Raw genomic sequence first — 14,935 nt, 5'->3', positions numbered from 1 at the left:
GACTCTCAAGAGTCTTCTCCAGCATCACAATTTGAAAGAATCAATCTTTTGGCACTCAGCCTTCTTTATGGTCCAACTCTCACATCTTTATATGACTACTGGAAAAATCATAGCTTTGACTGTACTAACCTTTGTCGGCAAAGTGGTGTCTCTGCTTTTTAATATGCTGTCTCAGTTTGTCATAGCTTTTCTTCCAAGGAGCAAATATCTTTTAATTTCATGGCTGCAGTCACTGTCTGTTCTGATTTTGGAGCCCAAGAAAATAAAATCTGTCACTGCTTCCATTTTCCCATCTATTTATGATAAGGAGTAAATCAGAGGTTGGAAATATTTGTAAATACAAATGAAAGTAATTGGAGAGATGAAAAGTTCCATGACCATATGTCTGGAACATGGATTTATAGAGCACGTGAGACAGAGGTCTCTATTAATACATGGAACAAGAGTGTGTTGTGCTAGGTGAAGGAGCATGGAGGGGCAGGACAGCCCTGCTTCAGGAGACAGAAGACTCAGTCCCAGTGCCCTGTCTTCCCTTAGCTGTGGTATGATCTTGAATTTGTTTCTTCCCTCTGAGCCTCTGTTGCTTTATTTAAGAAATGAAAGAGAATCAAAGCTGACACTTTTCAGTTCCAAGATATGTGTTTCAGAGAAACCATTTTGCAGGAGTAATTTACATGTACAGTCTTCTCAAATTTTACCATATAAAAATGAGGAATTATAGTCAAGAGCGTCACCAGACAGAAACTCATTTTTAACTTAATACATGTACTAATGGATCTGACTATGAGCTATTGCCCTGGGCAGTCAGCCAATCTGACTCTAGGTCTGACTCTGTCAGCAGAAAGCTATCAGTTCACTTCAGTTCAGTCGCTCAGTCATGTCCGACTCTTCGCGACCCCATGAACCATAGCACATCAGGCCTCCCTGTCGATCACCAACTCCTGGAGTCCACCCAAACTCATGTCCATTGAGTCAGTGATGCCATCCAACCATCTCATCCTCTGTCATCCCCTTCTCCTCCTGTCTTCAATCTTTCCCAACATCAGGGTCTTTTCAAATGAGTCAGCTCTTCACATCAGGTGGCCAAAATACTGGAGTTTCAGCTTTAACATCAGTCCTTCCAATGAACATCCAGGATCAATTTCCCTTAGGATGGACTGGTTGGATCTCCTTGCAGTCCAAGATACTCTCAAGTTCAAAAGCATCAATTCTGTGCTCAGCCCTCTAGTCCAACGCTCACATCCATACATGACCACTGGAAAAACCATAGCCTTGACTAGATGGACCTTTGTTGACAAAGTGATGTCTCTGTTTTTTAATACACTATCTAGGTTGGTCATAACTTTCCTTCCAAGGAGTAAGCATCTTTTAATTTTATGGCTGCAATTACCATCTGCAGTGATTTTGGAGCCCAGAAAAATAAAGCCAGCCACTGTTTCCATTGTTTCCCCATCTATCTGCCATGAAGTGATGGGACTGGATGCCATGATCTTCGTTTTCTGAATGTTGAGCCAACTTTTTCACTCTCCTCTTTCACTTTCATCAAGAGGCTCTTTAGTTCCTCTTCACTTTCTGCCATAAGGGTGGTGTCATCTGCATATCTGAGGCGATTGATATTTCTCCTGGCAATCTAGATTCCAGCTTGTGCTTCCTCCAGACCAGTGTTTCTCATGATGTACTCTGCATATAAGTTAAATAAGCAGGGTGACAATATACAGCTTTGATGTACTCCTTTTCCTATTTGGAACCAGTCTGTTGTTCCATGTCCAGTTCTAACTATTGCTTCCTGACCTGCATACAGGCTTCTCAAGAGGCAGGTCAGGTGGCCTGGCATCCCCATCTCTTTCAGAATTTTCCATAGTTTATTGTGACCCACACAGTCGAAAGCTTTGGCATAGTCAATAAAACAGAAATAGATGTTTTTCTGGAACCCTCTTGCTTTTCCATGATCCAGCGGATGTTGGCAATTTGATCTCTGGTTCCTCTGCCTTTTCTAAAACCAGCTTGAACATCTAGAAGTTCACAGTTCACGTATTGCTGAAGCCTGACTTGGAGAATTTTGAGCATTACTTTACTAGCGTGTGAGATGAATAATTGTGCAGTAGTTTGAGCATTCTTCGGCATTGCCTTTCTTTGGGATTGGAATGAAAACTGACCTTTTCAAGTCCTGTGGCCACTGCTGAGTTTTCCAGATTTGCTGACAAAGCTATAAGATCACCATAAATCAGTAGACATTTGTCTGTGGGCTTCATCAAAGCACATGCTCTGGTCTCCTATCACCTTGGTTAGAGTCCCAGTGTCAGCACTGACTACCTGTGTGACCTCGGGCATGTTACTGAACTTCTCTGACTCTTTTTCCTTCTCTGTCTAGTAGGGCTGCCATGAGCAAATGCACATGAAATGTATGACATAAGTGTACACACTCAAGTGTTCACACTCAAGTGTTTCTTTAGTATTTCCTTAATTGTAAAAAGAGGAAGTTAGATCTGTAGATCCCTGGGACACATTCCACTTTAACATTCCAGGATTCCATACTCTGATTCATTATTTAGCCACTCTAAATGCTGAATGAGCATTTATTACATACGCAGTCTGGGCCACCTTGCCTTCAGGCCCATCCAACCTGGTTGAGGCAGTCACGTAAGATTAGAAACCACACACAAAAATTTATACTACTGTAACACTACTGTAACAAGGAGTGATACCTTAAAACCATAATACATTTTATTTATAGAGTTCTAAGACTGATGACCTATCAAATACATTATTCTGGGAAAAGGCACTTTTGTCAGTGTTGGAGGACATGCTTATGACAGATCTTTACAGTTCTTTAAAAAATTATTTTAAACATACTCATTAGTATGTGTTCAACTTATAACTGATGGATTATTGTGGAAGAAGTGTCCACATGTAGTTTTATTCTAAAGTGTGAATGAAGCCTGGTAAATTATATATCATTGCTTAGTGTAGCTACTCTTTTTAATTATATCATTTTTCTAATGAGAAAAAATTAACATTAAAATTAACATTAAACAGGTGATTTGAGTTTAATTGAAGTGGAAATGTTTTCTGTTTCCATAAAGGTCACCATGGTTAGGTTTTAGACTCAGTAACAAAATAGGATGGTATTTTTTTAATCAATAGCAAAGACTTTCTGGCTATTCAGAACAACATTGAAAGCAGGATTCAAAAAATCCGGTTCAGTTTGAATTATGAGGTTAGAGGAGCAGATTTGGAAATGTATTTTGTTTCAAATGTGTGTCTGGATTAGAAAAAAATTTACTTTTAACAAATAATGCTAGGAAAAACAGGAAAATCTGTAGTATTATTGTACATTCAATAAAACATGCAGAAAAATAATTTAGGAAGGCTTAAGTCAAGACTCCCAGAAGTTTAAGATATTCAGGGAGATGCTATCATAAGGTACCATGTGTTGTGATGGGCTTCCCGATAGCACAGCAGATAAAGAATCTGCCTGCAATGCAGGAGATGCAAGAAACCCAGTTTTGATCCCTGGGCCAGGAAGATCCCCTGGAGGAGGTAATGGGAACCCACTTCAGTATTCTTGCCTGAAAAATCCCATGGACAGAGGAGCCTGGTGGGCTATAGTCCAAAGGGTCTCACAGAGTAGGACATGACTGAATACTGAGCACTGTGCTGTGATGATGAGATGCTGAACTTTGATTTAGAATATGTTGGTTCAACTCTTTAATGTGCTATTCACTGTTTTAGATCACCTTGGCCAAGGACTCTACTCTCTCTATGATTTGGTTGTCTGTAAAATTGAAGAATTAAAATTTTTTTTTCAAATTAGTTAGGGTTGTTGTTTAAAGTATTATCAAAAATTTACATGCACATAGTTTAAAGATAAATAGTTTTACAAAGCTTGTTTGAAAACAGCATCCCTTCCCGCACCACTTTCCATCTTCAAAGGAAAACACTTCCAACTTCTATTTCTTTTAATATTTGCCCCTGTGTCTCTATGTTATATGCTTAAATTTCTCATTTTTAAAATTGTGGTAAAATATACCTGAGATTTTAACCATTTTAAACATACAGTTAAATGGAATTAAGTATATTCACATTGTTGTACAATCATTATCAGTACCCATCTCCAGAATTTTTTTCATCATCCCAAACTGAAACTCTGTACCCATTAAAGTGTAAGCTTCCTTGACCCCCAGTCCTTAGTAAAATCTCCATTCTGCTTTCTATCTCTACATATTTGACTATTCTGGGAACTTCATGTAAGTAGAACCATACAATATTTGTCCTTTAGTGTCTGGCTTCTTTCACTTGATATCATGTCCTCAAGGTTTATCCCTGCTGTAGCATGTGTCAGAATTTTCTTCCTTTTTGAGGTTGAATAATATTTCATTGTTTGTATATACAATGTTTTGTTTGCCCATTCATCTGTCAGTGTGCATTTGGGTTGCTTCCACCTTTTCGTTCTTGTGAATAACATTGCTATGAACATGAGTATGCAAATATCTGGTTTAGGTCCTGTTCTCAATTCTTTGAGTATAAATGTGAAAGCGGAATTGCTGGATCATATGTGTTAAGTGGTAACACTTACAGTTAAATTTTTTTGAGGACCCAACAGCCTGTTTTCCATAGTGGCTGGACCATTTTACATTGTTACCAGCAATGCACAAGAATTCCAGTTTCTCCACATCCTTACTTGTTCTTCCTTTTCAAAAAAAAAATATTAGAAGTGTCACCAATTTGTGTGTTGTCCTTGTGTGGGACTATACTGATCTCTATATCATTCTGATTTAATAAATGTGCTGCTGACATGAGCACTTTGTATGTTTTTGCTTTCTGCTTTCTGGAAGAGTTCCTTAATTTTATCTTCTAGCCCTTCTACTGAGCTTTCATTTCTGCTACTATGGATGTGAGAGTTGGACTGTGAAGAAGGCTGAGCGCCGAAGAATTGATGCTTTTGAACTGTGGTGTTGGAGAAGACTCTTGAGAGTCCCTTGGACTGCAAGGAGATCCAACCAGTCCATTCTAAAGGAGATCAGCCCTGGGATTTCTTTGGAAAGAATGAAGCTAAAGCTGAAACTCCAGTACTTTGGCCACTTCATGCGAAGAGTTGACTCATTGGAAAAGACTCTGATGCTGGGAGGGATTGGGGGCAGGAGGAGAAGGGGATGACCGAGGATGAGATGGCTGGATGGCATCACTGACTCAATGGACATGAATCTGAGTGAACTCCGGGAGATGGTGATGGACGGGGAGGCCTGGCGTGCTGCGATTCATGGGGTTGCAAAGAGTCGGACACGACTGAGCGACTGAACTGAACTGAACTGAACTATACATGTAATTTCCAAGAAATTTTGGTTGATTGTATCAAACATTCATGTTTCTTTTTCAAAAGAACCTATTTTTTTTTTAACATTGTCTTTTTTAGAAGACTTTATTTTTTAGAGCAGATTTAAGTTTACAAAAAAACTGAGAGGGAAGTACTGAGATTTTCCATATACTCCCTGCCCTCACACATCAACATTACCAGAGTGGTACTTTGTGTTACCAAGGATAATCCCCCAACATCAACATTACTAGAGTGGTACTTGGTGTAACCAAGGATAATCCTATGTTGACATCATAATCACCCAAAGTCCATAACTTACATTATGGTTCACTCTTGGTGTTGTACACCCTATATTTGGACTAATGCTTAATGACAAATCCCATCACTGTAATATTGTCCAAAGTATTTACACAGCCCTAAAAATCCTTTGTGTTCTGCTTATTCATTTCCCCTCCCACCCACCATTACCCCTGGCAGCCACTGATCAATTACCTTCATAGTTTCATCTTTTTTAGAATGTCATATATTAACAGTTGGAATCATAGAGCCTTTTCAGACCAGCTTCTTTCACTTAGTATTATGCATTTTTTGATTACTCTATGTCTCTATGTCTTTCCATGGCTTGATAGCTCACTACTTTTTGGCACTGAAAAATATTCAATTGTCTGGATGTACTACAGTTTATCTATTCACCTACTGAGGGCCATCACAGTTGATTCCAAATTTTGGCCATTATCAGCAAAGCTGCTATAAATACCTTATGCAGGTTATTGTGTGGGTATAAGTTTTCAGCTGCTTTGGGTAAATACTAAGGAGCATTGTTGTTGGATTGTGTAGTAAGAATATGTTTAACCTTGTAAGAAAAAACTGTCTTCAAAAGTGGTTGTGCCACTTTTGCATTCCCACTAGCAGTATATGAGAGCTCCTGTTGCTCCACATTCTTGTTGGCATTTCATGTTCTCATTCAATGCTGTGGATTTCGGCAACACTAATAAGTGTGTAGTAGTAGCTCATTGTTTATTTGCACTTCCCTGGTGACATATGATGTGGAGTATCTTTTCATATACTTATGAGTCGGTTGTATATCTTCTTTGATAAGGTGTCTGTTAAGGTCTTTTGTCCATTTTTAAATTGAGTTGGTCTTTTTCTTATTGTTGATCTTTAGGAGTTTTCATATATTTTGCATAACAGTCCTTTATCAGATGTGTCTTTTGCAAGTATTTTCTTGCAGTGTGTGGCTTGTCTTCTCATTCTCTAGGTATTGTCTTTCACAGAGCGGAAGCTTTTAATCTTATTGAAGTCCAGATGATCAATTCTTTCTTTCATGGATTTTGTCTTTGATGTTGTATCTAAAGAGACAGCATTGTATCCGAGGTCACTTAGGTTTTCTCCTCTGTTATCTTCCAAGAGTTTAATAGTTTAGTGTTTTACATTTAGGTTGTGATCCATTTTGAGTTAGTTTTTGTGAAAGGTGTAAGGTCTGTGTCTATACGCCTTTTTTTGCATGTGGATGTGTACCTGTGCCAGCACCGTCTGTTGAGGTGACTATCTTTGCTCCATTAGACCATCTTTACTCCTTTCTCAGAGATCAGTTGACTGTATTTATAGGGGTCTATTTCTAGGCTCTTGATTCTGATCCATTGGTCTTTTTGCTCATTCTTTCACCAATACCTTACTGTCTTGATTACTAAATAAATTTATAGTAAGTCTTGAAGTTGGATAGTGCCTTGTTCTTTTTCTTGGGTGAAATAAATTTTCCTCTCTGTCTGGGCACTTTAACTACATCTATTTAAGGCATTATTTTGCCTCCAGGGTCTCTTTTTTTCCCAAGCTGGCTCCCCCCAACCTCTTCCTTTGTTTTAGTTTCTGTCTTTTGTGCCACAGACTTTCCTTTGGTGATCTGGTGATCCTTGGTTGTCTGCTCATATTTAAGGGCTCTGAGCAGATTGGAAGCTCTGGGTTTGTTGACTATGAGATTCACCAAAGGATGACCTGGCCGGAAAAATTGGTTGAATCTATAGATATTATTTTGGACTACTACCCAGGTTCTCTGCTGCTGCTAAGTCACTTCAGTAGTGTCCGACTCTGTGTGACCCAATAGACGGCAGCCCACCAGGCTCCCCCGTCCCTGGGATTCTCCAGGCAAGAACACTGGGTTCTCTAGAAAAACATTTTCCAATTTCCTGCTTCAAAGATATAGCCCTGATTCCCTTCAACTGGAGCTCATTCAGAAAAAAATATTGGGGAGGGCTGTGTGTAGGATCTTGTCAACATTCAGTATACATTCTGTTAGCGCTTCTGAGTACTGAGGTTCTCTCACCTGGGCTGAGCGTCCCCTAGTCCAGAAGCTCTGTTTTCTATCTCCACAGAGTAAACTTCCAGAATCTGTATGGGGTGGTGGAGAAACATCTGATCTGCTACATTGAATGGGAGAGAGGGATCTGAGGGTCTAACTGCTTCTTAAACAGAAATCAATTTATTCCCTCAATTGTCCTCTGTTTGCCCCTATTTCAGAGGCACTTGGCGCTGCCACCCTTGATCTGGATCTTTCTGGCATTCTGTAATGGAACTGGATTGCTTCTCAGCTTTCCCTCTGCAGCTTCAGGATTTAGGTCTAAGTGAGGTATCTGAGTCAATTACCATTCATTCACTGTTTTCAGGCTTACAGTATTTTGTTGCTATGCTTCTTCTCTCATCCTTTTCATCTTGTGTATCTTAACACTATCTTTTTACTGTCATTTTGGAAGAATTTGGAGGGAAGGAAATTAAATATATAATATGTACTTGATCTTCCATTTTTCTCCAATATGCTAACGTATTTTTTAGTTCTAATAGTCTGTGAGTCTAAGATGGATGATAGAGTGTAAAAAATCTAATCTCAATTATGCTAGGCTGTGCTGCACAGAATATAGATTTTCCTAACTACTGAGGCTTCCTCTACTAGCTGCTTACTTGCTTGGTTCCCTACTGTCATAACACATGGGGGCAGAAGGTATGGTGAAATTCCCGACAACCTGCTTTACAACTTCTTTTCTGGCAAAAAAGAGTACAGAAAGGAAAATATTAAGAGTCATGACTGAAAGTGAGGGTTTACAGTTTTACATTATTTATGGTCTCTTAGCTTACAATTAGATTCAATATTTTAATGTTTTAAAATCATATTTCTTTGAGGGAATTGTCCTGGCAGTCCAGTGGTTTGGATTCTGCATTCTCATTGTTGAGGGCCCAGTTCAATCCCTGGTTGGGGAACTAAGACCCTGCAAACCGAAAAATTTTGGCCCCCCCCCCAAATTAATTTTCTTTCAGTTGATAATAAGCAAAGGAATGTATCATTTCAAGATGTTGTGTTTGTTAAAAATACTTTCATGTGTATCATATGATTAGGTCGATCACATGAGGCATGTTCAAATAAAGAAACTGAGGCATGAAAACCAGTCAGATAACCTCCTTAAGTACATATAGCTAATGAGGACCTTTTTGGAAGAGGGTCAGAAAAATCAGTTTTCTCTTTCATCTGTCTACTTGGTAGTGATAAGAGGAGAGTTCCAGTTTATGGAGGAGATTTGGCAGCAGAACTGTTACCACCTGTAACTGCTATTTATTTAGTATCTACTAGGTGCTTATATTCGGAGAAGGCAATGGCACCCCACTCCAGTATTTTTGCCTGGAAAATCCCATGGATGCAGGAGCCTGGTGGGCTGCAGTCCATGGGGTCGCTGAGGGTCAGACATGACTGAGCAGCTTCATTTTCACTTTTCACTTTCATGCATTGGAGAAGGAAATGGCAACCCACTCCGGTGTTCTTGCCTGGAGAATCCCAGGGACGGCAGAGCCTGGTGGGCTGCCGTCTATGGGGTCGCACAGAGTCGGACACGACTGAAGCGACTTAGCAGCAGCAGGTGCTTGTATGAGCGCATGCTAAACTGCTTCAGTCATGTCTGATTCTTTGTGCCCCTATGGACCATATCCCTCCAGGCTCCTCTGTCCATGGGATTCTCCAGAGGAGAATACTGGAGTGGGTTGCCATGCCCTCCTCCAGGGGATCTTCCTAACACAGGAATTGAACCCGTGTCTCTTACATTTCTTGCATTGGCAGGTGGGTTCTTTACCACTAGCGCCACCTGGGAAGCCCAATAAGTGCTTGGCTGTGTGCAAATACTTTACATGTTGCCTCATTAATCTTTATAATGGTCTCCTTTCTTTATAGATAGGAAACTGAGACCCAGACAGGTTAAAAACTTGCTGCTGCTGCTAAGTTGCTTCAGTTGTGTCCGACTCTGTGTGACCCCATAGATGGCAGCCCACCATGCTCTGCCGTCCCTGGGATTCTCCAGGCAAGAACACTGGAGTGGGTTGCCATTTCCTTCTCTGAAAAACTTGTTGAGGTACCCACAACTTATACTTGTAGGAACTGGTCTTTCTGACTTGAAAGCTTGGGCTCTTACTACACACAGCTTCCTCCAGGGCACACAGGTGAGAAGCTTAGTCTAGTGGCCAAATGGAGGAAAACGGGTGATTACTATACTGTATGCTAAGGGCTGTAGTGGGGTTACAGTGTGGTGTTATGAGGGCCAGTGGGACTACCTGGAGGAAGTCATCAAATCAGAGGCCTGATGGGACAGTAGGAGCTAGCCAGGGATGAAAGGGCGAAAGAGAATTTCAGGTTGAGTGGGCCAAAAGACATTCTCGTACCTGGGGGAAGTCCGAGTAACTGGGCAAAGGGCCATGGCTGGAGATGGAGAGACGGACTTGGCGAAGAGAAGAGAGGCTAGAGGGAAGTGTGGGGGGCAAGTGGAAAGAGCCTTGGAAGTTTGTGGAGGGAAGTTAGGTGTTTATCTTCAAGCCAGTAGGGAACATTTAAGGCTTTTTAGCAAAGGAGGGACATATATAAAAATTTGCATTTTATTAAGACCATTCTGGTAGCTGCAGGAAGAACGGATATGAGAGGGACTGGAAAGGGGGAGAAGTTGAGAGTGATTTTCAGAACTTTGCCTTGGACAAGTGGACAGAGTGGTGCCATTCACTGAGTCAAGGATCAGCCTCAGGATAAAAGTCTGTTGCAGTATCTAGGGATGTGATCTGATTCATTAGATCTGATTTTGCACAAAAATTCAGTGAATGTTTAGAACTAATTGGACAGACCTATGTTCATAACCATGATCTGCTTCAGGTTCATAATCAGTTTAAATCTTAAGAGATGTGGGTATCTTTGTACTTATCCCCATATACTCTCCTATTTAAAAAAAATCTTGATTGTGTTTACTGCTTTAAAAAAATTAAGTTGAATTATACAAGCAACAATGGCTTTCATAGATTTACTCTTTCAGGTGAGTTTTCATCTGAAAAGGGAATACCAACATGAGATTTTAAAAACATGTATTTATATTGTCAAATTTGCAATTTTTCTAGGTATTGTACTAAAAATGTACAAAATTGAAGTAGTGGAATTACACAACACAACTTTTAAAAACTGGTGTGATGGCATGGTAAAGAAAATGTTATACAATGTAATATACTTGCTTATTGATTCCTTCCTCTAATATTTATGATCTTTAGAAAATGTTACTGTTTGTTGTTCTTGGCATTGTATAGAACATACAATATTAAAAATAATAAAATTACAGAGATGGAGAGAAATTTAGATAATTCAGTTCTCTCATTTTAGGATAATGGACATCAGAAGGCCCCTACAGCTGAGCAGTCTGAGGACAAGAATGTCCACTCCTTTGGTTGCTGCTGCTGCTGCTAAGTCGCCCCAGTTGTATCCGACTCTGTGCGACCCCATAGACAGCAGCCCACCAGGCTCCCCCGTCCCTGGGATGCTCCAGCCAAGAACACTGGAGTGGGTTGCCATTTCCTTCTCCAATGCATGAAAGTTAAGAGTGAAAGTGAAGTCACTCAGTCGTGTCTGACTCTTAGCGACCCCATGGACTGCAGCCTACCAGGCTCCTGCGTCCATGGGATTTCCCAGGCAAGAGTACTGGAGTGGGACGCCATTGCCTTCTCCGACTCCTTTGGCTAGTGATACAAAAATCACTGTGTCCTTCAACATTCAAACTATTATAGGAAAGGAAGCTGACAACTTGAATCTTCATGCTCTTTCATTGCAATGGAAAGTGGAAAAAAATAGTTTTGTGAAAGGATTTGTATTGTCTCTTAAATACATCATTGAATCTTAACATCTGTTTTTAGATGCAATAAAACTTTTCCACAGCTGCTTTGGGAAAACAACAATATGAATCTTCATATTAAAGGTGCCAATAGCATATATATATATATATGTAGGATATTGGCCTGTAAAATATGAAATGGAAATCAAAGACTCTTGAGAGTCCCTTGGACTGTAAGGAGATCCAACCAGTCCACTCTAAAGGAGATCAGTCCTGGGTGTTCTTTGGAAGGACTGATGCTAAAGCTAAAACTCCAGTACTTTGGCCACCTCATGCGAAGAGTTGACTCATTGGAAAAGACTCTGATGCTGGGAAGGATTGGGGGTAGGAGGAGAAGGGGACGACAGAGGATGAGATGGCTGGATGGCATCACCGACTCAATGGACGTGAGTTTGAGTGAACTCCGGGAGTTGGTGATGGACAGGGAGGACTGGCGTGCTGCAATTTACAGGGTCACAAAGAGTCGGACACAACTGAGAGACTGAACTGAACTGAACTGAAAGTGTGCCAATGAAATTGTTATTATTAAACATTTGTGGAGCTTAGAATGTTTGCAAAATATTTGTTATTTGCATAACAAGTTTCCATACTTTCTAATAATGAAATGTCTTCTTGGAAGTTGATAAAAAATATAAAGCAGTTTTAAGAGCTACATAAGAGCTACATATTTCATATACACTTAACAACATTGTATGTTCTAAACAGTCTATACTACTGTTATGGCAAAAGAAGAGAATAAAAATTTATGTTTCCCTCAGCGACAAAGCGAAGTAGGTTAAAAAGTTTATTTAAATAAAGTTTTGACTGATAAAATATTGTTTCTAACATGTTCAGTGACTGGTCTCAGACAACATTAAACTCTTCATTATCAGAAATTATAAAGCACTGTAGACATTCTTTAATAAATGCAATGTAATATTTAGTGTATCTGATGCATCATATATGGTATAGGCTAGAGTCTGTGTATGAGAAAACAGAAAATATATATTTTGGTTTCTGTCCCTGGTTCTTGGCATAGTGCTCCCCAAACCCTTGTGAATTCCTAAGGGACAAGAGCACTAAGAAGCATCTTTTAATCTATAGAATCAGTGGCCTCCTAGATGGCTCCTGGATGAGGGCTGGTCATCAGAAAGAACCACATCATACTTGGAAGCTTGAAATTTTCAAGCCGGCTCCCTACTTCTCCAGAGAGGAGAAAGGGGATGAAAACGGAGTTAATAATTCATTGTGCCTACTTGAGGAAGCTTCCATAACCCCAATAGCAGCATTTGGAGAGCTTCCAGATGAGTGAATACATTCACCTATGGAAGGGTGAAGCCTTCCGTGGTGGTTCAGACAGTAAAGAATCCACCTGCAAGGCAGGAGACCTGGGATAGATCCCCGGGTCAGGAAGATCCCCTGGAGGAGGGCATGGCAGCCCACTCCAGGATTCTTGCCTGGAGAATCCCCATGGACAGAGGAGCCTGGCGGGCTACAGTACACGGGGTCGCCAAGGGTCGGCAGCGACCTGGCGACTGAACAAAAACCAGAGGAGGAAACCCGACCTAGAGGCGGGGCCAAAGGCGAGCCCGCCCCCGCCGCCTGTTTAGAGGGCGCCGAGCGCGCCGGTCGCGGGGAAGGTGAGTCTGAAGGCGAGCCCCTCGGGTTCGTCCCGGCCGCGCCGGGCGGGGGTCAGGGGAAGGCTCCCGCGGGCGGCCAACATCCTGGATGGAGCACGTCTACGGACTGACCCGGTGCATGAAAAGGTAACAGCCGCCCAGGTGCCTGCAGCGGCCAGGGCCTCCTCTCCCACGGAGTTTTCCCCTGGAGTGCTGGTTCCGAAAAGGCGCCTGACCGGAGGCGAACCAGCCGTCTCAGCGAGGCCAGTCCCCTTCTCGAGTTCGCTGGCAATTCCTTCTCTCTCCTGGGAACCCTGTCTAGTCACCGCTGACCCATCCCAGTTTCTTTAGTCAGATACGAAAAAGATGTCAGTTTGTTTTCCAAAATTAGGGGAAGCAAAGCACGAGTCTAATATTTCGATGTTTGCCTCTGGAGAACGCAAGAATTGGTCCCTGGGATTTAAATGGTGCTCCAAGTATGGTGTGTGGTTGTGGGAACTCTCTCCTGCTTGAGGAAGACTGGTTTCATAGTTGGGGCCACACAGTGTAGGTGAGAGAGGGGGGTTTGTGTTTGGTTTGTTTTTTTCTGACACTAGGTGAAAACCGTCTATTGAGGACCTCCCAGAGAAATAAAAATCAGCTAATGTTGAGGTTGCACCTTTCCCCCTCTTTGAGGAGAAAGAGGAAAGTTATTCTTGCTTGATTCTGAACTTAGAGAAAATGTCAGATAAAATGGTTGTGTTTAGGCATCACGTAGAAGTGAAATCTTTAGATTGCCCTTGAGTAACGCTTGGGCAAAAATCTCACTCCTGGGTGTGCAGCTGTGTAGGGCATTGGCTTGCACCTGGGCAATGAGAGGCCTGGTGTGGCCACCTCTGAAGAGACAACAGCAGCAATAACATTGTGATATTTATTGAGTATATGCTATGTGCGATTCTAAGTGAATTGCATATACTATTTTAATACCGAGTGCTCTTTTGAGAGCTTTAATGTATTATTATTTAGTTTTGATGAGTATATGAAGTAGCTGCTGTTGTTATAGTCCCATTTTACAGAGGAGAAAGCAAAAACAAGAGTTTTTCAAGTGGGTAAATGCCCCGTTCTCCAGCTACTGCAAGTATAGGCTCCTAACAGCTCACAGTTGCACCTCCTTTCAAGAATTGCCCTCACTGATGGAAGCTGCCTTGCCACGAAAAGCCCCAGTGGTTACACTCCAAGACTTTTGGTGACCTGCCTGCTCCAAGGGGAACCGCTTTGCAGTGCATTCATGGTCTACAGCTGCCCATGGGATGGGGTCGGCTACAGCTGGGCTCATGTCTTTGCTTCTTGCCTTTTGCTGTCCTGGTCGCCACATTTCCTTATAGTTTTCAGCTGAGAACCGCCCATCATTGCACACAAGGGTCTTTGTCTCAGGGTGTGTTTCTGCGAATCTCAACCTGAGACAACTGCTCTGCTCTGCAGTAGGCATACCTTGGGTTCGGTTGCAGACCACAGCAATAAATCAAATATCACAATAAACTGATTCACATGAATTTTTTTTGTTTTCCTGTTCATAAGTTATATTTACACTATACTGTTAGTTATATTTACACTATACTAGTCTGTTAAGTGTGCAGAAGCAGTATGTCCAAAATAATGTACATACGTTAATTAAAAAGTAATGCTAAAAATTGCTGACCATCATCTGAGCCTTCAGCAAATTGTAATCTTTTTGCTGATAGACTTACTCAATGCAGGGTTGCCACAGCCTTCAATTTGTTTGAAAAAAAAAAAAAAAAAAGCAAACCAACAGTATCTGTGATGTACAATAAAATGAAGTATGCCTGTACTGGGTTGTGAAGTTTTCAGAGTTT

At 41.2% G+C, this 14,935-nt stretch overlaps 1 long non-coding RNA gene across 2 annotated transcripts in view; it reads left to right on the top strand.

The window, feature by feature from the left end:
* The first annotated feature begins 13,071 nt into the window (after nt 1–13,071).
* Nucleotides 13,072–14,935, top strand: part of LOC132659957 (uncharacterized) — a 96,888-nt gene continuing 95,024 nt past the window's right edge. For both annotated transcript variants that reach the window (XR_009601050.1, XR_009601049.1), the window contains exon 1: nt 13,072–13,229. This is a non-coding gene — a long non-coding RNA (uncharacterized LOC132659957). The remainder of the gene's footprint in view (nt 13,230–14,935) is intronic.

The sequence above is a fragment of the Ovis aries genome, chromosome 6 (assembly GCF_016772045.2).
Source record: "Ovis aries strain OAR_USU_Benz2616 breed Rambouillet chromosome 6, ARS-UI_Ramb_v3.0, whole genome shotgun sequence".
NCBI lineage: Eukaryota > Metazoa > Chordata > Mammalia > Artiodactyla > Bovidae > Ovis > Ovis aries.
This window is presented reverse-complemented; position numbering and strand designations above follow the sequence as displayed.